Source organism: Camelus ferus, chromosome 6, assembly GCF_009834535.1.
Source record: "Camelus ferus isolate YT-003-E chromosome 6, BCGSAC_Cfer_1.0, whole genome shotgun sequence".
Lineage (NCBI taxonomy): Eukaryota > Metazoa > Chordata > Mammalia > Artiodactyla > Camelidae > Camelus > Camelus ferus.
In genome coordinates, this window is record NC_045701.1 from 37,954,868 (window position 1) to 37,978,182 (window position 23,315).

Sequence of the window (23,315 nt, forward strand, 5' to 3'; positions counted from 1 at the left end):
AAATATTAAAAACAACATAACTATACTAAGGATAATTAGAAAAAGCAAGGGGGAAAACACTCAAATCCCTTTTGATAAAAATAATAACAATATCATAGTAGCATGCATTCTTATTATTTGAACTATTTTACATGGTTATAATAATACAATTAGAAGATTTTGTCACATGAATTTTTGGTAACTTATCATAAGCTTTTTTTCCCATAGACTATATAACCATATTTAAGATAATTGAATAGTATTTCATTCAGCATATGGTTGAACCAGTGTTCACTTTGCCCATTCCAACAAATAGGCTGCTTCCATTTTATGCTGCTGTTATTGTAAATAACACTAAAATGGCTATACTTAGAAATACAGCTTTTTTCATATAATTTTTAAAATTTATGATGTTTTATATCAAATATAAAATTTATATAAAGCATATATAAACAGCTTAAAGGTTAATAATAAAATGAACAGCTAAGTTTCCACTTCCAATTTGAGAAATAAAACATTGCCTGTAACTTAGAAGCCTAGCTGTGTGCTTCTCTGGTCACATCCTGTTCTCTTTCTCCCCTACAGAAATAATCACTAGCCTAAAAGTTTTTTTGATATACTTTTTTTTTTTTGTATTTTAGATTTCTTCCTTAGGATAGATTCTTTCTAAGAGAATTTAATAATTAATGTGAATGGGGTTACATGTTTATCAGGGCTAGTTTCTGATGTTGGTGGAAAGCATTGGCTTACATTTCTCCTTCAGAAATTATCAGGCTTGGTGGCTGTCAGCGAAAAAAAATGTGACAATGAATACATGTATGTTCATGTATAACTGAAAAGTTGTGTTCTACCCTGGAATTTGACACAACATTGTAAAATGACTATAACTCAATAAAAAAAAGTTAAAAAAAAAAAAGGAAAAGAAAAGAAAAGAAAAGAAATTATCAGGCTTGACACACCCCAGTAGGCAGGGCAGACCCACGGACCAAAGAAAACTTTGCCTCATAAGGAGGTACATTCTGTGACAGCTCCCTGCAGTATGAGGATATTATGGGTTATGACTGAGAAACTTTATCATAGAGAGAGATGATTCTGGTTTACCTATAAAAGGGTTGCCCTCCCTCCTCCCAGTCCTTTCTCGATTCCCAATTATTTTGGTTTTAATTTATTATTTGTATGTAATTGTTATTTTAATTATTCATTTAAAGCAGGCAGTTCTTTTTGTTTAGCATATTGGTGTCTGTCTTCTAGAATAAATGCCAGCATAACCGTGTTCAACTTTATCTAACCCCAAGGAATCAGAGTGGTCAGATTTATCTTCTCAGTTTTGAAATGGAGAAACCAAAACAATTTGAAAATAGTTGGCCAGTAGTAGAAACAATAAGGATCATTAGCTTTTAGGTCAATAGTAAAAATCCCAAAGTAGTGTTTCTGATCACCTGCATCAGAATCAGTTAAGATATGTAGTAAATTCAGAGATTCCTGGATCTCATTTGAGACCTACCAAATCATTATCTCTAATGATAATGTCCAGGAATGTGTAGTTTAATAAGCACCTCACATGACTTTTCAGTACCCTAAACTTGAGAAACACTAGAACAGGGGCAGCAACCTAAGAAAAGTGATACAGTAAGTACCCTTGTATTCTCTAGTCTGTTTATATTTGTTTAGCACTGAGATATAGGATTAGGTGGCTACATAGCAATCCTTTCTATGGGAACTCATTGTGATGTATTTTGCTGGTTGAAAGTGGAAGAACCCAGTTCTTTAGTCCACTACTATTTTGAAATATTAATATGAGAGAAAGAAGCCTAGGAATCACCTTAATCATATAACTTATATCAAAATCATATAACTTATATCAAATTAGCAGTAGATTTTCACTGACCACGGTCCAGAGCAAGAATGAGATATAAGATTAAAGCAAGTAAAGGCATTTTGCCTGAAGCAAAGACCAGGGTCCAGTTACAGTTTGTGCAAAGCACACTCTGTTTTCTTCTTAGTTTTGAGTAGTGCTCTTGTCTGTGACCTTGGTACTCAAAATTATTTTGCTTGTAACCATTGGCTACATAGCACTGATTTTACAATAATCTTTGAACCAGAAATCTTTGTGATTTTACCAAGTCTGGCGGCACTTATAAAGAAGAGAAGTGGGGGGAAATTGTCAAAAAGAAAAGCTTAAAGACAAGAGTTGAAGAAATGATATAAAAGTAGAAGTAGAAAGCTGAGTGAAGTTAGGAAAGAAATAACAGAAGTAATCTGGGAGACACTGCCGTTTTTCACATTAACCCTCAATTAATGTAGCTTGGGAGATTGCTAAGCAAAACCTTTCTGAGAATTGAACTCGAGATCCTAGTTAATAAATATTTGTTGTCTGGAACAGTGAAGGAATTCCCTCTAGCTGAAAATCAATTGCTCTGTGAAAATGATCATTACTAAAATAATTACTGCTAAAACTACATATTTGACAGAGTTTCTCTGGCTTCTTTCATCTCCTTTTACTTTCTGTGCTGTCAGAAATTTGCCATATTTAAGAACCCAGCAATGATAATTAGGAATATTACACATTCTAATAGTATGTTTAGAGTCTCTTAAAATGTGAACATAATATTTGACCCAGAGAAAATGAAATAGAAATGAACTAATTGATGAAATGTCAAAAATGGTGTAAATATACTAAGAATATTCAATTGTAGTAATAAGAGTAATAGTAATACATGAATAAGGGGAAAGAACCAAACAATAAACTATATGTATATCTTACATTTTATGGGGGCTATTAAAATAACATATTAAATCAAAATTGTATATTCAAGATATATTTTTAATGTTTATTTGGGTACTTGATGATCTGCACTTTGGGTTAGGGTCTGTGTCTAGAATACAGGAATGTAACAGATTGAGCTCAGTATTTATAGAGAGAAACTATGAAGACATGATAAGATAAAGATAAGTAATAATTTAGGAGTCAAGAAATTTCAGAGCAGTAACAAAAACATCGTAGTAATCTATGAAACACTGATTAAAGTTGGGATAAAGCAGGTTTCCCACTTTATTTTACCTTGTCATGGAAACTCTAGACATGGTTCAGAAACAGACATCATACCTATATTTAGAAGAAATTATCGATGAATATGAATCAGATGCCAGGTTGGAATTTTCCTTAAGTAAAACAAACCAACCAACCAAAAACCCCAACAGAGAACAATAATGACAAATGAATGAAAATAATAGCTTTGACTACATAAAAATATAAAACTTCTGTGTAGAAAACATAAAATATTAAAGAATAACAAAATTAAAAATCAAAATGACCTACAAATGTGAAAAAAATTTTCCATTTTTTTAAATCCACTTTTTAAATCCATTAGTAATGAAGGAAATTCAAATAAAAACAATGAGGTGTTATTGGTCCACCACCGAATTGCTTGAGATTTAGAATGATGAACAGACTCAGCACTGGGTAAATGTAATGAAATGGGAACTTTTGAGCATTTTTTGTGGGAATGCCCTCTTTGATGAGCAATTTGTATCAAAAGCCTTACAATTATATATACCCTTTGGTTCAATCATTCTTCCACTGTCATTTATTCTAAGGAGAAAAAATAGGGGCATGAATAAAGATAAACAGGAACGTTCAAAACAGCTTTTTATGCAGTAGTGAAAAATTGCAACAACCAAAATCAGGAGAATGATTAAGTATGTAATAGTTCATAGGATGCAATAATACTAAATGACCATCAGAAATCATGTTTTGCTCACAAAATGATACAAGTGAAAACAACACCAAAAACAAGTAGATTAAGTCTGATCCCAATTTTGAAAAGTATATATATATTTGTAGAAAAAGGATGAAAGAATATATACTCACGGTTGTTTTCTCCCTGTGTTGGGATTCTGAGTTATTTTTACTTTATTTTATACTTTTCTGAATTTCCTATAATAAACACATAGTTTTAGATGCAAAAAAAAAATTAAGTTAAAGAAGAGTAAGTGTTAACCCTCTTCATGAAGAGAATGACATTCAAATCATTTTCTAAATCTTTTGCCTCTGACTCACAAGGAAATCTTGCTTCTAAGCAGATTCTGATCTATATTTTAGAAACTATCTTAGGTATTTAAAGTTTCCTGAGAGAAGAAGCAGGATATAATGCAATGAGTGGCTTTTTCACCTGATGGAAACTTTATTCCAGGCTAGACTACACACATAGATACACACAAAGACACACACTTTCCCATGCCTAGACCCTTCTGAACTCCAGGTGGCATTTGTACTACAGAGAGTAGTAGAGGTTATGGGAAACACAAACCACAAACTTCCTTGAGGATTTTCCTAACATTAATTCTAATTCTGAAGCTGACCTCTCTTCAACACTAAAATTTTGGTGAAATGCTTTGCAGAAAGAAAACGTCACTATTCGTTAATTATAAACTCATGGAATTATTATTATTATTATTATTATTTTTACTTTTTATTGAAGGATAGTTGACATACAGTATTAGATTTACGTGTACAGCATAGTGGTTTGACATTATATACATTACAAAATGATCTCCAAAAAAACTTGTAGGGTATAAAATTTGCCACCCCAAATTGTGTTTCTTTGGAGGATTCATTTAGGCTGATTATTTTTAAGGCCCAAAAGACTCAGGAAGAACCTTTGACCTTCCCTCTAACTTCCTGAAAGAACGTATATAGAAGGAGGACCTGTTGAAGGAAGGGAGCTATTACCAAAGACAACTATAGTATGAACTAGGTGTGTAGCCAGGGAGAAACCTAGCAAAGTCTGGTAAAACTCCTCTCTGAGTCCCTTTGTGTCAGCATAGCCCAACAAACATTTGTTTACCAAACACTTCTTTTTCCATTTCCATGTCAGTTGCCTTCCTCCCCTTTGAGGTCCTAAACCACTACCCCCAACATCCCCTTTTGTCTTTGGCTGAAGATGGTATTTAAGGTGAGAGCTTCAGCAATTTTGGTGAGTTACTCAGCAATCCTAGGTCTCCCCCATGTTTACATGTTACTAAACTTTTGTTTGATTTTTCTCCTGCTAATCTGTCTCAAGTCAATTTAGTTCTTTGACCAGCCAGAAGAACCTAGAAGGATAGAGAAAAGTATTTTCTTCCCTGACAAAATCTAGTAACCATGTATCACCATACAAAGATATGGAATTATTATCAAAGATTTAACCAGGATACATTAGACTCTTAATGATAAAGAAATAGGAAGTGTAGAGGAAGAAAAACTTTTCCATGACCCTCTTAGGGTCCCTGGCTGGGCCTGAATATTAAACTGACAAAGACAGGTTAACAGGAGAAAAGCATACAAATTTATTTAATGTAAGTTTTACATGACATGGGAAAGACCTGAAGAATCCTTCATAAGGAAAGACCTGAAGAAGCAGTTAAGCTTGAGAGTTTTTATACTAGGCTTGATGAAGTGTGAAAAGTCATGGAAAACCATGATAGGACAAAAATAGGACTGTGATAGGACAAAACCATCATAGAACCATGATAGGACCATGATTGGTGTCCATCTTCAGAGATAAGGATGCTTCTTTCCTCTGAGTATAGGGAGGGCATGTCTCACATGAGGGTCATATGACCTGCTTCAGGGGGAAGAGGGGAGATCAGGCAGTCCTTCCTGTACTTGCTATTTCTAAAAGTCCTTCTTAAAACTATTCTATATTTTCAAAATATTCAGAGAACCATATTTTGGGGTAATGTTTTCTGAACCTTGTGAGAGGGATATAAGAGGGCCTCTGATGTCTGGATTTTCACCTGCGCCTGTCCATACCAAAGTTTTCTCTGGTCTCTAGTGAGAATGTCTGGGAAATGACGACTGTCATTTTTGAGGGGAAATCTCTTCTGAGATTAATATCCAACCTACTTTTTTTTTTTTTTTTTTTAGTTTTACCGTATCTCTTCTTTTATGAAACTTTGGTGATATAATAAGTGATATGTTGGGTTTTTTAAAAGCTCTTATGTGTCAAAGTAAAAAGTTGGCAACCCCATGCCTGTTTTCTCCTTCCACTTCCAACTTTTTTTTGGAAATCTAAAGCCAAATTCAGTAAATTCCTTGTAAGCCTCTTTGGGCCAACTTCTCCTTTTCAGCTTATCATAGGAAAGTAACAGCTGAGCTTTTCTGCATTAATTAGTCATTGAGTCCACCATTATGATAAAAGGGAAACCCGAAACCACTCTCACTTACAGATACCTTGTTAAAAGAAACCAGAGACAGACAGTGATTCAATCATTATAAATAAATTTTATTTAAAGACTGTTGCAATAGGGGAAAAGAGACTTCAGTATAGAACTGGGCTCAGTTGCAAGTACAGTGTGATCAAGTGAAGATTTATAGCCAGTGAAGAGGATGAGAGTCAGTGGATGGTTAAGTTACTAAAGGGAAACATCAAGGGTAAGGAGGGACCTGGCTAAACTGACTTAATAGGATTCTTGCTAAAACTGGATGATGCAAAGACAGACATGGAAGTCCAAAGGTCAAAGCCTAGTTGAGAAGAGGATTCAGAGGAGCTTGACTAAAGTTTGGTTAGGGAGAGTCTTTCTCAGTCTCTCCTTAAGAACGAAGAGGCTGTAAGAGAATGAAGGCCTGGTAATAAGCAGTTCATCAGAACAGTATCTGTCTACCTTTCCACCAGCACCCCCCCCATACAAAAGTAAATTAAATTCACAGTATACTCAACACAAAGACAGAAATGCCTCCAGATTAACAAAATAGCTAACCTCTTATAAAAAAAATTCTTACTTGCATATTTATCAGTATTTCCAATTTGTCTATGTGGATCTCTAGCCTTGGGTTCAAGTCCTCATTTTGTTACTTAAAACCTGCACAATCAATTAATCTCTCTAAGCCTGTTTCCTGATGTATAAAATGGGAATAGTTAGCTTGGTGTTGTTTATCCTACCCCACACTTGTGAATATCAGATAAGAAAGAGTAGGTAGCAACTCTTTGTAAATTGTAAAATGCAATGTGAATATGTTATAATTTTAAAAACATAGACAAAAATGTGTTTTTTCTTACGGCAAACCATCTTTTATAATCAGAATACTTATTAATATGCAAATGAAGTATTAAAGCTTCAGACATACGATCCCCCTTTGGTGTTGAAGCTGGGCAAGTAAAGGGCTTGTAGGTCTGCAGGGTGCAGCCTAACAGTGGGAAACTTGGGAGGTCAATTAGTGAATCCTTTCCTTGCCCTGCTACTTTATGGTTTTCACTTATGATTTCTAGTTCAGTCTTTCTGCTTAAGAATATCCTCTGATTTAAAAGGCCTTCGGAGATACAGCCGAAACTGTTACAACATTGTAAATCAACTATACTTCAATTGAATAAAAAGACATTTGAAGAAATAATAATTTCAAAGCCTAAGCTCTCCCCTGAGATAAAGGAGGAAACATTTCTGCTAGGATGATCTATTTACAAGCATCACAGGCTCCCAGTTTCTCTGGGGAGGTGACAGCATTTTGAACTAGAAGGAAGTAGAAAGATCTGAATTTAAAAGACTCTCTAGGATACATTGTCTCTAGAGTCTGGAAATATAAGAATCATTGGCATATAAATACCGTTAGAAATATGGACAAGACAAAAAATATTAATTGTGATAAAGACAAAGAAGAATGATGATGATGGTATATACATATAACTGAATCACTTTGCTGTATACCAGAAACTAACATTATAAATCAAGTATACTTCAGTTAAAAAAGAGAGAGAGAAATAGAGAGAGAGAAAATGTTACAAAGGTATAATAATGCTCCAGTCTCTACAGTGTCCTCAAACTCACAATTATTCAGTAGCTCAGGAGTCTCTCCCACACTTGGGTGAGTCATTTCTGGGGCTCCTGAGGCATTGTGCTACCAATGATGGTGTGTCTCCAGCCAAGGAAGCAATTTGATTGAGAGCCTGAACTGGGCTAGTTGAAATGGTGACGGGCCCAAGGTGTGGCAATGGCTTTGGGTGGGGGTGAGACTCTATGTATTGTTGTGTCTACAGTGGTGGCTACAGGAAATGGGAAATAAATAGGCACATACGAGAGGGAAGAGGAGTATGAGAATTTATGGCAACAGGAAGAAGGAAAAGGGGAAGAAGAAGACTACAAGAGGAGGAAGAGAAGAAAGAGTAGAAGACGTTATGGTAGCAAAAGGAATAGTCAGAAAGAGAAAGAGAACTGCTATATTTTAAAACACCCAGGCACTGAAAGAGAAGCTCTTAGTAAATAAGAAGAACTGAAATATATTGAGTACTTACTGCATGCCAGGCATTACTCTAACTACTTTAATTATGATCTCATTTAATGTAGGCTGTGTCCCTAAGAAATAGGTGCTAGGATTATCTGCATCCCCATTTTGCAGATATAGAATAAAGCCAGGAATCAACCCCAAGCAGTCTGGCTCCAGAATCCATGCTCTTAACTAAACAGTATTTTTTCTCATCGTATGTGATGTTTTTTAGGCTGCCCCTCTGGACATAGAGGCATATTTGTTCTTTCACAAAAGAATGAGGATGGAAGAAAAGAAATGGGTGGAGGTAGGCAAATAAGAACCATTTTTTAAATCAGAGACAAGAGAGGGAAAAAAAGTTGCGAGACAGAATGTACAACCTTATTGATGATTTAAGAAATAGCACACTCACACACACACACACACACACACACACACACACACACACACACACACTCTTTAGAGGGGAAAAAATTTTTTTCAGACTCCCTGGTTTCCTGAACTGTCTGATTCTTTTTTTGTTTGTCTGTTGTTACCTTTATTTTTCGGAATGCTATTTATAAACTGAGAGTGGTGAGAAAGTTGATCTTTGGGAAAGGAAAAAAAGGTTCTAGATTCTAAATTTCCTAATCCAAAAATCTAACAGTTTTGGGAGATAAGAGTGTCTACAGTTAGTCAAGAGGTTTGAGAGAGAAACCATTTAGGGAAGTTTAGAAACTTCCTCCCTCTGACTCTTCAGTTTGTATATAAGGCTAAGCCCCTCATGTATCCTTAGAAGAACAGGATATCCTGACTTAAATAATAAAGGCAGCAATGTGAGACCTCTAGATGAGGGTCTCAGCTGCTTTTCCTGTTACCTGAATTAACAACTCAGTTCAACAAGATCCAGGCTTGGATTCTCTGCTGTCCTCAAATATAGATTTGAAAAAGCTGGGCTGATTGGTGGACAGTGGCCCAGTGCCTTCTTTGATCCTGGAACAAACGGCCTTGGCTCGTCACGATGGCATAGTGGGCTCCATGAATTGGTGTGTGATTTTGTCACATCCTATAATGGAACTTTGCCCACCAGTCTCCAGGATCCAAGGCAGGGCAAAAGCTCGCTGCCTGTGCTGAGAACTTTCCTCCCTCATCACCGCTCCCCTGCTGTGAGCTATGAGTGTATGGCTCCCGAGCTCTGAGCTGCCAGTCACCATTCTCTACAGACACAAGCCGGTAGCTACTGGGTCTGAGCTTGTGTTCACTGGCAGCAGGAGGCCAGAGTATAAACTTCTTCACCTGATGGTGGCACTTAAATCAACAGAGTTGCCAGGAACCAGTGAGCGCACTTAAATAATGCACATGATTTTTAGCATTACATAAGTAACCAATGATAAAATACATCATGTCGGGATAGAAGAAATTAATGCCTTAGAGATGAGGAGATACCATTACAAGGGCTCAACAAAATGGAAAAACTTCCCCAGTAGTCCCTCTTTGATTCTCTCAGTCTCTCAGTGGCTAGCTGGAAGGCAGACAGAATAATTAGAAGGTGCTAGTGTCACCTTGGGACCTAACTGCCTTCCTTCCTTTAAGGAACAGAAATCCAGAAGGATCTTCTCAGTTGGTTACCCCATGGGAAGAGCCTTGAAAACAGCTAAACATTTAAAGAGTGTGTGTGTATTAGGGTGTGATTATGGTGATTTATAACAGCACCAAGGACACATTCTCATTTCTAAGCATGGGATGACACCAGTTTACCCAAATACAGAAGCTAGAAGAAGGGCTTAATTCACTAATGTTTCTTGTTGGGTTGCTCAGTAGCTTGAATGACTAAAGGGGATTGAAAAGCTGCCATTAAAGGCAGAATTTTATTATTCAGAGCCCACTCCGAGACTTTTGATTTTTTTTCTGTGGGGGTGGAGATTAGGTTTATTGATTTATTTTTAGAGGAGATACTGGGGATTGAACCCAGGACTTCATGCATTCTAAGCATGCACTCTGCCACTTGAGCTATAACCTCCTCATTGAGATTCTTGATTTTTAATATTAGGAAGGCCAGTTATGTTTCCTGACTGGTGCCTAAGGTAGCCTCTTAAATGCACTAAAATTTTTTTTTAATTCCTCAGTATTTTAAATGATAAACTTTGTGCTCATGTAAGGAAATTCAATAGTAAAGAATAGTATAAGGTGATTTCCTGGTCCCAGTCCCTAATCATCATTAATAGTTCTTTATATATCCTTCTGGAAATTTTCCATGCTTATAAAAGCACACACACACACACACGCTTCAACAAATATAAAGACTTATATACAAATAAATACATGTTATAATGTATAATATATTAATAAAATCATAAATAGCATAATAAGCATTGTATTCTGCAACTTTTTTTTAAGAATTTAGTGTTGGACATTTTTGCACACCAGTACAATTGATTTGTTACATTTAACAAATAGTTTCATATTATTCCAATATTTATATTACTGTGCTTTAATCAGGTATATGATCTTGGCTTAGCCATGAGGTGCTCCTGCTTGGACTCTACTCTAGCCAGATAGCCCATGATGGTTCAGTTGTGCCAGCTGTGTTGGTGTTCAATACGGGCATTGTCCAGCAGCTTCCTACTTCGTGGTCTTCCAGAGCTGCTTGACTCATGCATATCTTTTAAGTTGGTGTTTCTTTCTCATTGACTTATTGAACTCATGAGGGCCTTCAGTAAATTCTCATTTTTTTTTTTATTTTAAGTATTATGTATATGCAACTAAGAACCTTGACTGATAACATCTTTCTTTCTACTGCCTGGAAGCAATTCTGTCAATGTTTTATTCTATTTTTCCCCAGATTTTTGCTTTGCATTTTTTATTATTATTAAGATCAAGCACTCTATTTTTTGTTTATTTAGCTTAGCATGCACAAATACATTATTTTAAATTCGATGTAAATAAATTTTAAAGTTTATGTAATTATACCATAGTATTTGCACCGTAATTTCCTTATCCATGGTCCTATTGGATATTTGAGTTTGTTCTAAAATGTCTGAATTATAAATAATCTTCAAATAAATCTTTTTGTATGTTTTAATCAATTGTTTTTAATATTTGCTTAGAATAAATTCCCAAGAGTGGAATTATACACAAAGGTAAGAAGTCCTAATATTAAGCTTGTGACCAAACACTACAAAAATGCATGGGTTCAGAAGATGGAGAAAAGGCACCGGTCATGATAATCATCAAAACATTTATTGAGCACCAACTAGATACATGGCCACATTGGTCACTAAGACATGATCCTTGCCCTTACAATTGAGTCAAAAATTTTCTCATCATCTGACTTGCAAACAAGATCTACCAACACATAATCTATAAAAATGTGTAAACAGGACACTGAACTAGAATATGCTGTGGTGAAAGACATAGAATATTAGTTAAAGAAGAAACTGTAGTAATTTTATGGTATAAATAAATTAAAATAAGGCAACATAATTCATAAGTTTTTCTAGGTTTCTGATTATAAAGGTTTGAGCAAATAAATGAACGTAAGTACTTAAAAAAATTTTTTCTGGCTATAGATTTATTCACACAAAACAATCCCCTCCAACCTGAATAGGCTGAGCAAGTTGACCACCATATCTGCCTCTGGACTGGAATTTGGTTGCTGACCCAGCAACCTGTCTATAGGTGTCTCTGTTGGGTGAGTCTTTGCTGGTTGCTTGCCCTCCAGGCCTGTGGGCTGGCCTGCCATTCTCAGGATAACTGTGGTACAGGGTAATAGGCATGATCTCAGGGGCAAATAGTGGTCGTTAGGGAGATCCTGGCTACCCTGTTGGTAAGGAACCTGTAGCAATGTCTCCAGGCAAACTGTTCTTCCCTTCAGTAGTGACTCTCATAACATTGTCAGGGAGGAAGAAAATTTCCTCTCCCCTTCTGGTTTATTCTGACTAGTCTAAAAATTGGCATGAGACAGATTGATGGGAGAAAATCTAAACAAAAGTTTAATAACATGTATATGTGGGGGAGACCTAGGAAAACTGAGTAACTCGTCAAAATGGTTGAAACTTTTACCTTAAAAGCCATCTTCAGCTAAAGACAAAAGACGATATTGGGGGTACTGGTTTGGGACCTCAAAGGGAGAGGAAAGCTATTGACATGGAGATGGAAAAGGAAGTGTTTGATAAACAAATGTTTTCTGGGCCATACGGAGAGACAGTGGGACTCAGAGAGGAATTTTAACAAACAGACTTTGCTAGGTTCCTCCGCATCTACACACCTGGTTCATACTATAGTTATCTATGGTGGTAGCCCCCTTCCTGGAACAGGCCCTCTCTTTCTACATTCTTTTAGGCAGTTAGGGGGACAGTCAAAGCTTCTTCCTGAGTCTCTCAGGCCTTGATTGTTTTCAGCTGGAAATAATCCTCATTCCAAAGAGACATTTTGGGGTGTCAGGTTTTGCTTCCCTACAACATGAAGGTTGGGCGCATGCTTCCCTGCCAGCTCCAGGTGCTTTGGCATGTTGACTTCCTTCTTGATCATCATCACTCCCTCCTTAAAAAGGAGTTTATAAATGGCATCCAGTTCTTCCTGGGCATCATCTTTTGGGCCTGGAAAGCCAACATAATCTATTAAATGTACTCCTTTATAAAAACAGATTCAGACAGTCTGCATCTTAAGGCCAGAAGGAACTGCTGGGGGAGAATCCATATACGGCTATTTCCAGGGACTATGTACTGAGCTTCATTTCTTGGAAAGTTTGAGGTACTTGGGAAGGAGAAATCCTTTCTTTACAGCACCAAATAAGAACAACAATATCATTTAAAATTTACTTCATTTATCCTTATCCCTAAAAATGAAAAGGGCAAGATGATTGATCTGTAGAATTCCTAACCAGTCATTTCTGTTTAATTACTAAACCTCATCATTGTATTAACCAATTGCTGCAATTTCCAAAGGCAGTGGGAAATTTTTTTAGTCTGCCGGAGAAAGAAGGACTTTATAGCAAGACGTTCAGACCAGACAGGCTAAATCTAAGTGACCCCCCCTCCAAAAGACACAAAGTGCTTAATTTTTCCTGGAAAACTTGGAAACATGCTGAAGAATGTGTCCCCATTTGGGAGGCAAAATGTAGACCTACCTCGTTGCATTTTATATTCTTTGGGACCAGATCATGGAGTTCTAAGCTTTTTGGTTGTAGCAGGAATACCATATGCTGTGGTCTAGAATATTTGGGCTCAGAACAGTCAGTGCAAATGCCATTTTCCTAGTCAGGATAGACCTCCTCCCAACCCATAGTCAACATTTCATGTCCATATTAGGCTACGTTGTTGCCTACAACACAAGATGATACTGTGTTCTGGGTAGAACTTCATGTGGCCATGAATCTAGCCTTTTTCCTCATTACAGAATAGTGCCTTTAGATTTGCATTAGATTTGAAGGGGAGCAAAATAGCAGATGACTTTCATCCTTAACCTCGGCATAAATGGCTTAAGGAAACAAAAACTCCTACTTTCAGAGGACCAGGATGGGGTGGCAGATAGAACCCTTGATGATCAAGTTTTAGAGATCAGTTTTAATACACATAAGTTTACTATTAAATATACAAGATAGTCCCTGACAAAAACAAGGCTTTGTCCTGAACTCACCACACCTACAAACTCCCCATCTTTTAGGAAAAAAAATGGGCATTTGTGCACCTTCTAAGCTGAATGGCCCCAGCACACAGTGGGTGCCCAGAGGATGTCTCTTGAGCAGGACAACACTGACATCTGGTTAGAGCACCACAAGTCTGACCATGAGTTTGATAACTCTGATACATGCCCAGAGCTGACTCAGGCTTTGATTGGACTATTTGTGGTCATCTGATCTTTTGTCAGAAATTCCTTGGCATGTAGGATTTAAAGAAGTTAAAAGCTCTCCCCTGCCCATCCCCCAGCTTCACAGATGAGAGGTTAACAAACTCAAAAGCCAGAGGATAGGGCAGGTGGCTCAATCTTGCTATTCCGAGAACTTTGGCCACCTGCCAGCGTGGACAAAGCAAACCAGCACATATTTTTTAATTTCTTCACAGTCTATTAGGTAACATATAATAAATACTCTTTAACTAAAAGCATTTAAAGTCACATGCCCAGAACCTTTTTATTTATCCAGTCTCTCTATGTTGACCATGTATCATCAAAAAAATTCTGGAGATATTCATGCTATTAGATTCCTTTACTACTATCTTAGTTATGTGTAAACAGGAATTTTCATTTGAGTCATAATTAGTCTCCAGATAATTAACTCATGAATCTGTGGCTAAAACTTTCCTTTTTAATAGCCTTAAATTCTACTAAAGTAAAGCTAACAGAAAGGGGAGAGAAGTAAGTTTGGGGGAAATACTATTTGGCCCATACTTCTTAAACCAGTTTAACTTGATTTTACTGTATTTTTGATTGGTCAGGTGTAGGTAAGAGACTTTACATAACTGCTATCTTAATTTGCTGAGTTAGAGAAGCTCCTTGATTTTTACTTAGTTCCTTATATAGCTTGTGTTCATTTCTTTTGATTTCTCCATGAGCATTCATTCTATCACCACTCGGTAATTATTTGGAGCTTGTGTTTTGGATCCAGCTGTTTAAGAAGAACAACTGAGAAGGAAATTAGACCAAATTTATTCTACGAGGTGAGAATGAAATAGGAGCTGATCTTAAGCATGAAGCCAAAATGAAATCAGGCACGCAGAAAAATGTGCAAGGTGATTATGAAATTTGCTTCTAAATTAGATATAACTGCAGCAAGCTGCATCTTTTTTCAGACTCAGCTCAGGGCCAGTTGGCAACCTCTCTAGTCCTTTGCAGTGGGGTAAATCCACTCAAAACTTTGAGTTCAGCTGTCTTCCCTATTGATTCAAATTATGCTGTGATCCTTTTCTTGAAAGTCATGAAAATAGGACAACAGATTCAGTTGTCAGCATCAGCTGTGGTAGTCACTCACTCTGTTTGTTTGTTTGTTTGTTTTTAAATTTTTAAAGCCTCTATTAGAAAGTTGATTTCATATGGTCTCCTGCTGGAGTAAGTCTATATCTGAGGTTGCTAAAAGCTTTGCTGCCAAGCCAGTTTTGAATACAGACTAAACTGGGAAAAGAGCCTTCATTGGAATGGTGGCCAAGAAGCTAGTCAGTTGTAGATGTAGCTTAAAAGGTCTTTGGCTCACTTGCAAGAATGCTGGCAGCCTCAACATTTGCTGCAAGTTTCTCTCATTAGTCAATTGTTTTTGAGTTTCTTTCCCACTGGGAAACCCAAGATTGTCTCTTGCCTGAGTGTACCATTTTCAGCTGATCTCTTCCCCTGAGATGTTAGGAATGATGCCCTGCCACATCCCCTGTGAGTCACAGGTCAGGAGGCAGGAAGCCTTCCAAATTCTTTGCATGTAGCCACCACCCTACTTCTCTGTGACTCAGTCCACACTCTGAAAAGGGCATAGACAACATACCTTGAGAAGCATCTGAGGCTTAGACCCAGAAGTGTCAGAACCAGAAAGGATCTCAGATAGCCTGTCCAAGAGGAGAACTAACCATTTTGGTTCACCTGATACTGACAGATTTCCCAGGACACAGAACTTTCAGTGCTGAACCTGGGAATCCTAGGCAAATTGGGATAGTTGGTCATGCTATGCTCAGTTATTTTGCAGAGAAGAAACTGAGGCCCAGGAGGCTGACTTGCCCATGTTAACAAAATTTGTCAGTGGCAGATCTGGAATTAGAATCCAGTTGCATTGGTTTTAGAGTTCAGCGCTCTTTCTATGCTGGTACTTATATTCGCACCATGCACTGCACACTTTAGGTGCTGAAGTTTCTATTGTGGTTATTTTTTGAGTTCAAGGGAAGTGCTTTTCACAGATAGGATCATTCCTAATTAGCAATGATCTCACTCAAGGTCATGATGAATCCATGGTGAAATTAGGCCTCTATTTCTCAACTCTGAACAGAACAGAGTGAATCAAGGGGAGGGAAGTTTAGTGAGAAATAATGGAAGCGGTTAAGAAAACAGAAGGATTGTACAAAGATGGAGAGACCTAGGTGTACAGATTGGCTGAGCAACACTACAGCCGGGGACACACAGAAATAGGTTACAGGGTGTAAAAACCAAAGAGAAGGATGTATTATTTCCCTCAGAAAAAGTGTGGTAACAACCATGTGATGAAAATCATATCACCGGGGTTCATGGTTCTGTGTTTTCCAAGGACTTCAAAAGAACCTAACTCCCAGCAGTACTTGTTCGACATCTGAGATCTGCCTGTTTTTCTTACCAATTTTCTCCCCTGGATGCTGAGTTTGTTTTTTTTTTTTATAAAGTTGCATAAGTTCCTAGGGATCATTAGTCTATTATATCTAGATCTTTGTGATCATTTATCTACACACTGCTGTATTCCTATTCAGTGCTATAGTCTTTTCACCTGCAAGAGGTTATCTGAATGAGGGAACGGAGAAAGCATTAGGAATATGACTAGTTGACAATCAAGATTAGAGAGGTGACTATTGGAAACAAGGGTCCAGGAACAACATTGTTTATTGTGGCCATCTTCAGCAGTTCCCTTTGTGGTAGTGCTTGGCACTTGATTTCTTTTATCTGGGCTGGAGCCCAAGGAAGTGGTACATGGAAAGGGAGCAGCATAAACAAAATGGAAGTGACTAAGGTGTTTTGACACTCATTAAGATGGGTGTTACTCTCAAAATGGAAGCCAGGTACCTACTTTTCTATTCCACCACACCTTTTCCTGCTGCTGACCAGAGACAGAGTTACCTGTTCTTCTGACTAATAGCTAAAAACACAGGTGAACAGAGGCTGAGCTGACCTACTTTGTAAGTACCTGTTATAGTGTTAATCAGCAAATTTACTAAAGCAGGCAGAGGTCATGTGGTGTCATAGCCATTCTGCTTTAGACTGAAGGCCAAGTTGGGAGCTGACCTTAGATAGGGGAGTGCTCAAAAAGTGGACTTGTGACCAGCCATTCAGAAGCAAGACGACTAACAAATGCTGGTTAAAAATGCAAATTATTGGACCGTACCTAGACATTCTGAATAAGATTTTCTTTTTATTACTTTTGTTTTGTTTTGTTTTGGAGGGTGGAGGAGGTGATTAGGTTTGTTTGTTTGTTTGTTTGTTTGTTTTAGTGGAGGTACTGGGGATTGAACCCAGGACTTCCTGCATGCTAAGCATGTACTCTACCACTCAGCTATATCCTGCCCCCTAGGTTTTCTTTTTAAATAAACTTTTAAATTTAGAATGGTTTTAGATTGACAGAAAAGTGAAGATAGTACAGAGTTGCCATATACTACACACCCAGTTTCACCTGTTATTAATGTATTACGTTAGTGTGGTTCATTTGTCACAACTGGTCAACCAACATTGATGCTTCATTGTTAACTAAAGTCCATACTTTATTCAGATTTCCTCAATTTTTACCTAATGTCCTGTTTCTGTTCCAGGACCCCATTCAGAATACATTGCATTGCATCATCATTCTTAGGCTCTTGGTTGTGACCGTTTCTCAGACTTCCCTTGTTTTTGATGACCTTGATGGTTTTGGAAAGTCTGGCTAGAAGTTTCATACACTGCTTTTCAATTTGGGTTTGTCTGCTGTTCTTCTCATAATTAGACTGGAGTTACAGGTTTTTGGAAAGAAGACCACAGAGGTAAAGTGCCACTCTGATTGTGTCATTTCAGGGGTACATACTATCAACGTGACTTACCATTGTTGATGTTAATCTTGATCACCTGGCTGAGGTAGTATTTTAAAGTTTTTCCAATGTAAAATTTTTCTTTTTTCTTCCCCTTTTCTTTGAAAGGAAATCCCTATGTGCAGCCCACACTTAAGAGGTGCAGAGTTGTGTTTCACCTCCGTGAGGGTAAAATATCTACATAAATTATTTGGAATTCTTGTACGTGGGAGATTTGTTTTCTACCATTTGTTTATTCAGTAATTTATATTGGTATAGACTCGTGGACATTTATTTTGTACTTTGACATGCCTCCTTATTGATTTTTCTTGTTAGTTTGTTTTTAGCATGCCATTACTTTCTAGCACTTTTTTTGGTGGGGGGCACTTGTTTTTTTCAACAGGCTTTCCTACTGTTTTCAGGCACACTACACGTAGGCAGATACTGACAGGGAAAAATGTCCCATATTTGTGAGATCATATGAGTAACATAGACTCGCACTATAAATAAGAGTGTCAGGCCCCTTCTCTGAAGATTCTGATTTAGTGGGTCTAGGGTGAGCCCCAAGGATCTGGATTTTTTAACAACTATCCTTAGATGATTTGCACAGTCAGGCATATTTGGTAAAACACGGCCTTAAGGTCATTTTAATGAAGACTTTTAAATAAGGCTTAATTTAGATAGATAGCTACAGTCATGGTGTTGAAAGAATAATACTTTACAGTTGGGGTTTCAGGTGTTTTCAAAGGCACTTTTGTCATTGGATTCTCATTAAAATATGAAGGAGGAAGAACGCTTCATAGATGAGAAGAGTGAAAACCCAGGTAGTAAGGTGGCTTTCCTGCGATCACACAGTTGGATACACCACCATACTATGGTCGATAGGCAGAAAGGAAAAGCAGTATAGAATCTGTTGTGATTTGGGAATCAAAATAGCATTACTAAGTTAGATTACGGAAAAGATAAATATCAGTCTGCTGATTGCTGGGCAGTAAAGATTTACAATCTGTCTCAATAAAATGGTTACACAAGCTAGGCACTCTCCCTAGCATCCTTTCCTTCTGTTAAAGTGCCTTGTGTTCACCTGATCTGTTGAGCAACTACTCTGTGCTGAGTATAGCCTCGTCTCTTAACTTTGTCACTGACTCCTTTTTTATGTTTATTTGTTTATTTAATGGAGGGACTGGGGATTGAACCCAGGGCCTTGAGCATGCTAAGCATGTGCTCTACTACTGAGCTATACCCTACCCCTGTAACTAACTCCTTTTTTAAAAACTTGATATAAATCTGTGTGGATTTTCTAGGGCTGCCGTTATAAAGTACCACAAACGTATGTATGTATGTATGTATGTATGTATGTATGTATGTATTATGCATGCATGTATGTATGTATGTATTATTTTTCACCATTTAAAAACACCAACTCATTTTAAACAGCAGAAACTTACTCTCTTGGAGTCCTGAAGGCTAAAACCCCAAATCAAGGTATTGGCAGGCCATGCTCCCTTCAAAGCCTCTAAGGGGGTTCCTTGCTCCTTCAAGCTCCTGGCAGGCCCAGGCACTTCTCAGCTGTGTCTCTGCCTTTGTCTTCACATGTCCATCTCCCTGAGTGTCTGTCTCTGTGTCTTCTAATGGCATTCCCCTCTTCTTACAAGGACAAGCTGGTCAGATTGGATTAAGGTCCCACCCTGCTCCAGTGTGACCTCAAGTATTTACATTTGCAGTGACCCTGTTTCCAAATAAGGTCACATACTGAGGTAGTAGTGGTTAAGACAACATCTACTTAGGAGACACAATTCAACCCATAACAAATGCACATAACATAAATTAATCCTTTTAAAGTGTACTATTCCTTGGTTTTTATTATAGTCATGTGGTTGTGCAACCAACACCACTAATTCCAGAACCTTTTCTATATTCCAGAGAGACCCGATACCCATTAGCAGTCACCTTCCCTTCCAGCCTCCCCCGACCCCTGGCAACCAGTAATCTGCTTTCTGTTTGCATGGATTTGTGTATTCATAAATATTTCATATAAATGGACATTTCATAAAATGGAATGATATAGTAAGAGGCCTTTTATGTGTGGCTTTTTTCACTGAGCATACTTGTTTTCAAAGTTTATGCACTCTGTAGCATGCATCACTACTTCATTCCTTTTTATGGGTAAATACTAGTCCATTGTATGGCTATACCAATTTTGTTTATACATTCATCAGTTGATGGATACTTGAGTTGTTCCCAGTTTGGGGCTATTATCAATAATTCTGCTATAAATATTCTTGTACAAGTTTTCACATAAATGCTTTTAATTCTTTCAGAAGTAGAAGTGGAATTTGCTGGATCATATCACAATTATGATTAACTTTTTAAGAAATTCCCGAATCGCTTTCCAAAGCAGCTGTATTAATTAAATTCTCACTAGCAATGTAAGAAGGTTCTAATTTCTATACATCCTCCCCAACACTTGTTATTGTCTTTCTGATTACAGCCTAGAGGAAATGAGGTGGTATCTCACTGTGGTTTTGTATTTCCCACATGACTAAGGATATAGCATCTTTTCATGTGCATATTGGCCCTTTGTCTATCTTCTCTGGAGAAAAGTCTGTTTAAATCCTTTACTCATTTTAAAATCGAGTTGTCTTTTGGTTGTTGACTTGCAAGAGTTCTTTATATATGCTGGATATTCTCTCTCCCTCCCTCTCTCTCTCTATAGATATTTAGGTATGATTTGCAAAAATCTTCCTCCCGTTCTGTGGGTTGTCTTTTCACTTTCTTGATTGGTGTCCTTTGAAGCACCAGGTTTTAATTTTGGTGAAGTCCAGTTTATCTACCTTGTCACTTGTGTATTGTAGGTGTCATAGCTAAGAAACCATTGACAAGTAGGTACTTGAAAATGATTATAGAAAAGATGATTTTGAAGCTCACGTAATGATATATGCTAGACAGGTTTTCAGGGAAGAGTATGGAAAACCCCCAGCCTTTTAAAATAGAATGAACTGTTCTAAATGGTTTAGGCATGTTTGCCGAGAGACAGATTCTGCAAGTTCTAGTACTGTGTTAAGGACTGAAATCAAACAACGAAAAGTCTGCAAAATTTTTATACAACACTGAGAAGTCAGAATGGTCACATTGTTAGTGAAAAGAGAAAGCGTCTGTAATGAAAAATATAGCAGCTGGCAGAGTGCCAGTACAGCTGGGGAATAGGAAGTAGATGGTCTAACCGTTTCTCATTTGATACTGACTCACAATAGGTGGGTTGAATGCTGGAAGTAACACTTCCATAATTTAGAAAATCTATTTTTATGGTAATTTTGTGTTTAAACAAAGGCCAGATAATGTGTTTCTAGCACCTGATTCTACTAGGGAGGGAAAGGTACGAGATGATGAGTCACTCTGGCAGTTCAGGGAGGGGTGAGCTGTCCTCCAGCATTTGCTTTATAGACCCTAAGACCCAAAGCTTTAAGATCAGAAACAAGTAACTAACAGAAATACTGAGGTTTATAGAACTCACTGTTCAGCAGAGAGCATCAGTTTTGGTTGCACGTGCACATTTTTTTTCCTGAGGCCACTTGCACTACCTCCAATAACAGCACTAACAAAACTTTTCTTGCTGTGTCACTGACATGCTTTAAATTGCTTAAAAAATATCTCACAAGTTATCTAGTGTGATAGTTACCTCACCAAAACTATCTCACTAAAATATTCCAAGTTTTGTTCTTTCTTGCAATATTTTAATTTATAAAGCACTCCACTATTGCTGATATGTTTGTGTGTGTGTGTATGTGTATGTATTTTGCTTATAAAGTTTTTTGCATCTAGTTATTTTTTCAGGAAAAAAGTGATTAAATCTTGATCCATTAAGGAAAACATCAACATCAGTTTTTCATTGGCAGTGATGACCTCTTATTTTCTTAAAAAATATAGTTAGAATCCTTTTAAAAAAAAATAACTATGTTTTTTTGGAAATACGTTGTCTATTTAAAGTGATATGTGGACATGTACTAAGAATGGCTACCAGGTAACTAGAATTTTCTTCAAGTAGGTTGTGAACTCGTTTTATAATGCCCCAAGTAGAATAGTGCAGCTAACCAAACAGGCAACTAAAGGAAGCTAGCTCCTTTGAATTTATAGAACCTGGGATTGTATTTGTGTCTGTACTGTATATATTCCAGTGCTGTATCACAACACTAAATTTCCTATTTCCTCAAAGCTAAAAGCCCAGGCTTCAGTTAAATAGACTGATAAACATACAACTCAACTGGCTGATGATTGTCAGTTAGCCAGCAGTTGAATAACCATATTTCTAGCAAACATGGAGATAAATTTCTTCTAAGCTGAGGTCTTGCAAGGAGTAGCAAGTTATTTGTAAAGAGGAAAATATATTCAGTTGATGGAGAAAATGTGATACATGTAGTTACCTTGACTCCAGCTATGTTAATGGGACTCTGGAAAGATGCAGATGGGCAGAGTGCTGAAGCTTCAGGACTGTTACCTTAATGCAATCCTTTAACATCCAGAAATGATTCAACATTTTAACTCTATAGTTTTGAGGTAATAGACTGTATTTTACATATTGTCCGTTTTGCATTAATATTATCAGCTTATTAGCTTGAGGGTTGAATTTCTTCCCTTATAATGCAAACTAATATTATAATAAAAAAGACAAAGAAAATTCTTCTTTTCAAAATTAGTATTACTGAAGACTCTCAGGTTATGCGTTTATTCTGTCAAGTACGTTCTGTTCTCTAAGCCTATATACCATATGATATTCCTTCCGTGAAGTCCTGCTTGGAAGCCCTGCTTTTCTTCCCTGGGCCCCCGTAGCTGTATGGTTATATCTCTTTCACAGCAGGTACTTGTATCTTTTTAAGTGCCTTGATGTTCCTTTTAGGTTAATGTTGAAGTTTGTTTTATAGAATTAGAAATTTTGTTTCAGTGCTCTATTAATAGAAATCTGGGATCTCCAATGTCATTTTTAAAATCTTTCTATGATAAGCTTTTGAGCAGTGGGTTAAATAGAATGAGACTCTCCTAGTAGCTTGCGCTGTTTCTTCCCTTAGAAAAATACAAAGCTCAGGGCAAATATTATACCACTTTTGTTTCATTCAAGTTGCTAATCAGCGTATTTAATTTGTAAAGAATTACCAAGTTAAAATGCAATTGCTTTATCACGACTGGAGACTTGTTAAAACAGATGTAAAGAATTTTTTATGTGTTTTTTAGTTTTAACTATTCAGTTTTAAACAAATCAATTTACATCAACATCTAATTATATAATTTATTCCCATAGAAATTGTAGAGGTCACAAATTTCTTCCACTTTCTTATGTTGTATTAGCCAGAAACCTTTTGGTGGCAATTTGTAGAAATATTAACTGAAAATATCTTTAACAAAGAGTGAAGGCTCCTGAGGGAACATAGAAC